This window comes from Zonotrichia leucophrys, chromosome 3 (assembly GCF_028769735.1).
Source record: "Zonotrichia leucophrys gambelii isolate GWCS_2022_RI chromosome 3, RI_Zleu_2.0, whole genome shotgun sequence".
NCBI classification, from domain to species: domain Eukaryota; kingdom Metazoa; phylum Chordata; class Aves; order Passeriformes; family Passerellidae; genus Zonotrichia; species Zonotrichia leucophrys.
The window spans coordinates 23,412,058-23,416,825 of NC_088172.1; the positions used below are offsets into that span (position 1 = coordinate 23,412,058).

Genomic DNA, 4,768 nt, shown 5'->3' on the forward strand with positions numbered 1-4,768 from the left:
ATGTTTCTTTATGTTTCTATTCATGTTATCATAGGCCAAATTTCTACACTGAAATACTCAATAATTCAGTATGATATTGCAAATTTTTGGAAAAGGACAACGAAAAGTTAAACTTCTTCATATGTCTTTTTTTAACCTATTATATGCCATAAATATATTACAAATAGAAACCATACATTGCAGAGCTGCACACCATTGCCTTGTTTTTTTTAAAATGTAAATTTATTATTATTTGCTGAAGGTTTGTCATTGCTACTTTTGTTAAAGGGAGAAAAAGAGTAAATAAAAATATCTAAAAGTGTTTTTAAACTAAAGAAAAAGAACTCTGTGAAATGTGAGCAGCTCTGAAGTGTTTTTTCCTAACTAGTTTCTTGAATTCCCACAGATGCAGAGCAAACACATTTCTCAACATTCTTGGGACTGCTCCACTTGCTGAGACTATTGCTGTTTGCAATAGAGGGGCCTGGTAGGTGGCAAGTTCCTATCAGAAAAATAATCAAAGAACACCAAGAAAAACCCTCCATTTTCTACCTTTCAAATGATAAAGATGTTCCTTCCATTTCTTAAAGGCGAGAGACCAAAGGACAGCAAACATAAACAAGGTGGCTTTGGTAGCTTAGTGGATGGAAATTGCTACCAAAATGCCCAGGGTTTGGGTCCTAGTTCAAGGAATGCCTTTGCATTTCAGGTGAAAAAAAAAAATCTTCTGAAATACTTTTGTAACATGGAGCAGTATCCATGCCTCCTATCGTTTAGCAGATGTATTCTTCATTAAACTGTGCCACATGCTCCTTTCTTTGATCTTCTGTGTCTGTAACTCCTGCAATTTTCTTTTCAGGGTAGACAGTTTCATCAGAAGAGGCACAGAGATGAATAGACAGGCCTTCTGTGTCCCTCAGAGGGCTCAAATGGCACAAGTAGCTGGGAGGTGAGCTGACCCCCCTTTCAGGGGCTTGAGGATTCCACAGGGTGACCAACAATCTGCAAACTCCACACAGAGGGTGCCAAATTCCAGATCTGTGCTCAGCTCTGTGCTGTGTGTGAATAAACTGCAGCAAATTCTAGGGACCGTATATGGGACCTGACATCGTGATGTAAGGTCAGTAGGTATTGTAACTAGATAAACCAATCTTTCCAAAAATGCTAACAGCACCATGAGAAAATATGAAAATAGATGATAAAGATGATAAAAGATGGTAAAATTAAAAGTATTAATGCTGTCTGCACCAAAACACTGTATAATAAGATCTGGAGAGGGGGAAAGGTTACCTGAGGCCTTTTGTTTATTGCTATAACTCATATAAAGAGTACTTAAGCCAGCAGTGCTTGTCAAAACCATCCACAAAACCACTAAGTCACAATAAAGACATGTCTACAGTGCCAACCACTGTTAGGGGAAGGGGAGTATGAATATGAAGATCACAGAATGAAAATAGACAGTTGTGCACCAGCCAAAAATTCTCTTGATACTGAAGCTGTTCACTTGTGTTTTGACAGCTTTTGGGGCTGCAATACCCTCCAGCTTTAGGGCTGGATTGAGTCCCTGCTGAGCACTGATTTTACAATTTATGGTGCTTGCATCAATTACATTTTTAGTGTCAGTGGTAAAAATATGGGAGAGAAAGGAGAAATACAGCTAAACTTAGTATTGTATTTTTTACCTCATGAGAAAAAATCTTCAATAAATAATTGAAGTATGTTAGGAGAAGAGGAAGATTGCCAGGATAAAAGTTGTTGTTTTAATCAGAACCATACTGCTTTTAGTACTGCTTGATGGCAAAACACTTTAAATAAACAGATATAATTTAGATGAGTGTTCAAATGGTGGCCCTGTTGCTTGACTGTATCATATTTTCAGGTAGGTGAATTCAATAATTGAAGAAATCCCTGGCTGCATTGGTCCTTTTAATATCTCGTAGTTTAAAGGGTAAGATCACTAAATTATTTAGCTCAGTTCACAGAGTTTTGCACTGGAGTAATAATGAACAGAATAAAATCACCACATAGTTTTGTTAATATGTATCATAAAAGGAGAAATTAAAGAAATGTATATCAGAGATATACAGTTATGAGGAAAATTCTGAACAGAAACACAATTTTAATTTCCCCCAAAAGTCTTTTCAGTCCTATGTATGTATTTCTTTGCCTTATATTTTTATGATTTTTTGAAGCAAGACTAAAAGAATATAGATGCCTTAGGACTACTTTAGGCATGTTTTAAATGCTGACTTTCAGCAAAGCAAACAAATGAACACTCCATGCCTACCTCCCTTAGTATCTTTTGATGTCTACAATTTTTGTGCATCAGCACTTTGTCTGACAAGGGACATCAGGGCTATTAAGGAGTCACAAAATAGATATTGCCAGGGCTGTCCCCAAAGGCATCTTTGTTGATGGACGTATTCAGAATCTCCTAGAAGACACTGATAACACTAACTTCGGAATGATGGGCATGCTGGGACTATCAGAATTTGTGAGATCTCGATCCTAGGCTACCTTTTGTTCAAACCTCCAAGGCTGAAACTCATGTGGCAGCATGTCTTGGTAGTACCAGGCCAGACTGCAGTGTTTGAGCACTTTCCCTATCCTCTGTGCTGAACCTGGCCTCTGCAGCTTCATTCAGGATTTCTGCAGAAATCTTTGCAGCCAAAGGATGAAAAACATAATTCTCAGGAACTAGGTCTGACTGCCACTACATTTTGCACAAGTATTCCTTAATGCAAAAAACAAGTGTTCTTCCTAGTACCTTTATCACTGGAGGATGCTAGGAACAGCTTCACATTCATCTTATTGCAGTTAGTAATTATGCTCTCCCTGAGGACCCTGAGTTTGCTAATAAGTGGTTGTCCAGAATCTGCAGGTTTTCTTCTGGTGTTTCTGATCACCCACTATCTGATCCCAGCTGTCTGCTGGGAGAGGAGAGCTGACTCACAGAGAGAGAAAGGCCTCAAGCTCTGGTGTCTCATTTTTGGATGAATCAATTAGTCAATGGAACTGAAAAATACACATTTGTCCTGAGCCTTTGCCCATTATATTTCCAGTAGGCAGCATAGCATCTGCAGGAGCAATAGAAAAGGGGCCAAAAGCCACATGTGTATGTGCTGATTTTGGCTGAGATAGAGTTACTTTCTTTCACAATAGCCGGTATGTGGCTGTGGTTTGGATTTGTGCTGAAAACAGCACAACCTGTTGACAATCTAGAGATGTTTTTGTTATTGTTGAGCAGTGCTCACACAGCATCAAGGCCTTTCCTGTTTCTTACCTCACCCCAGTGAGTGGGCTGGTCATGCACCAGGAGCTGGGAGGGGGCTCTCCTGAGACAGCTGATCCCAACTGACCATATGGATATTCCACACCACATGATATTGTGTTCTGCAATTAACTAGTGAAAATGATTGATGGGGAGATGAGCTGCTGAGGAACTGAATTGGAATAGGTTGGTTAATACTGAGAAATAATTTTCATTTTTATCACCTGCTTTTCTTGGATTTTATTACTCTGCGTGATATTATTAGTAGTAGTAGTATTGTTTCTTTGTTGCTTTGTTGTTGTTATTGCCTATTATTATTTAATTTCAGTTGTTACACTGTCTTTGTCTCTACCCATGAGTTTTATCAATTTTACCCTTCCAATTCTCCTTTCTATCCCACAGGGGCGGAGTGAGTGAACAGCCGTGTGCAGCTTAGTTGCTGTCTGGGGTTAAACCATGGCAACATGGAATGTGCTGATAATTTCTTCACATGGTGTTCATATCTTTCCTTTTCTTTAAACTTCCAGTACTGTAAGTAAAAGCTTATTCTCCAATGCACTGTGTGATAGCTTATTATTCTTACAGCATCAAGGAACCTTGAAAGGAATACAGAACAAAAGAGGACTTAGGATCAAAGGTTGTGATTACATGCGAGTTCAAGAGATGCATCTCTGCATTTTCTCATCAGACTGTGGGGTAGACTGTTCTGTCACCTTTGGAGTTGTTCTTGATGGTTAACTTTCAGCAGACTGATGCTTTAGAAATCATCCTGTTTGGTCACTTTTGTAGGAGGCTTCTCACATTGTGTCCTGGTACCCAAAAAATGTAGATTGTATTCCATATCTTTCATATACCCATCTATTATATTTGCAGGGTGTCCTAACAAAGGGAGGAATGATGAATCTGATTCCATATTCTCAGAAGGCTAATTTATTATTTTATGATACTATATTCTATTAAAGAATACTAAACTAAACTATACTGAAGAATACAGAAAGGATACTTACAGAAGGCTAAAAAGATAATAATGAAATCTTGTACCTCTCTCCAGAGCCCCAACAGAGCTTGACACTAATTGGCCAATAAGTCATTCACAGCAGAAAGCAATAAAACAATCATCTGTTGGATAAACAATCTCCAAACACATTCCACATGTGAGCTCAACACAGGAGAAGCAAATGAGATAAGAATTTGTTTTCCTTTCCACAACATGGAAACAACTCAGACGTGCAGTGCGACACCAGCAGGGTCCAGTGGCCAAAGGAGCAGAGAAATTGACACTGCAGATCCAGGGCTGCCACCACTGGGAGAGGCCCTGTCCGGTGGTGTGGAGCCAACATCTCAGTAGCCCTTGGCTGGGTTTGGACTCCAGGGTTCCTTTCCTTTTGTACTTGTTCTCTGTTGGTTGTTATTTGGAGGAAGAGGGAATTTTGTTATTGTGGAAGTTTGGCTGCTGTGTTTTATTTTTGACTCTCTCTCCACCACATGACTGGGAGATCTGCTATTTTGCCTCTGTCC

At 39.2% G+C, this 4,768-nt stretch overlaps 1 long non-coding RNA gene across 2 annotated transcripts; it reads right to left on the reverse strand.

The window, feature by feature from the left end:
* Positions 1-2,406: 2,406 nt before the first annotated feature.
* LOC135446356 (uncharacterized) lies at positions 2,407-4,331 on the reverse strand. 2 transcript variants are annotated; one of them, XR_010439752.1, is made up of 3 exons: positions 4,258-4,330; positions 3,964-4,059; positions 2,407-3,846 (listed from the first exon to the last, which is right to left on the reverse strand). It is a non-coding gene; the product is annotated as an uncharacterized LOC135446356 (long non-coding RNA). The 2 variants fall into 2 exon arrangements; XR_010439751.1 differs by having other exon boundaries at positions 2,830-3,846; positions 3,964-4,129; positions 4,258-4,331.
* Positions 4,332-4,768: the final 437 nt, after the last annotated feature.